The sequence below is a fragment of the Dendropsophus ebraccatus genome, chromosome 10, assembly GCF_027789765.1.
Source record: "Dendropsophus ebraccatus isolate aDenEbr1 chromosome 10, aDenEbr1.pat, whole genome shotgun sequence".
In the NCBI taxonomy this organism is placed as follows: domain Eukaryota; kingdom Metazoa; phylum Chordata; class Amphibia; order Anura; family Hylidae; genus Dendropsophus; species Dendropsophus ebraccatus.
In genome coordinates this window covers 96,596,874-96,597,330 of record NC_091463.1, presented here as the reverse complement: position 1 = coordinate 96,597,330, position 457 = coordinate 96,596,874, and positions in this window count along the sequence as shown.

Genomic DNA, 457 nt, shown 5'->3' with positions numbered 1-457 from the left:
ACGACCAAAGGAGAAAGGGCGTCGTGGGCGCGCCGGGAGCTCCTCCGGAAGTCGGCCATGTTCCTACTCTCAGCGCTATTCCCAGCAATGACTGTGAAGGCACCGGAATTAGCCGAACGCCATGTTGAGACTCCCAAACTCTTGGATTTTTTTTTTCTTAATAACTTTATTGATATTTGGACAAGGCTGACACTGCAGTAAACTGCACAATAGGACAGCGACTGTCAGTCATCCTGGAGCCCCTATAGCAGCCGCGGCAGATCTGTGAGGAGCGAGGTCTCCGTAATCCGCCCCATTCAGTAATCCGCTCTATCCTATAATCCGCATGTAGTGGTAGAGTCTTCACTGAACATTGGGCTCCTCTAATCTGACCCTAGAATCCACCCCTCCTCTAGTCATCTGCCCCTAGAATCCACCCTCTCCTCTAGTAATCTGCCCCTGATAATCCACCCCTCCT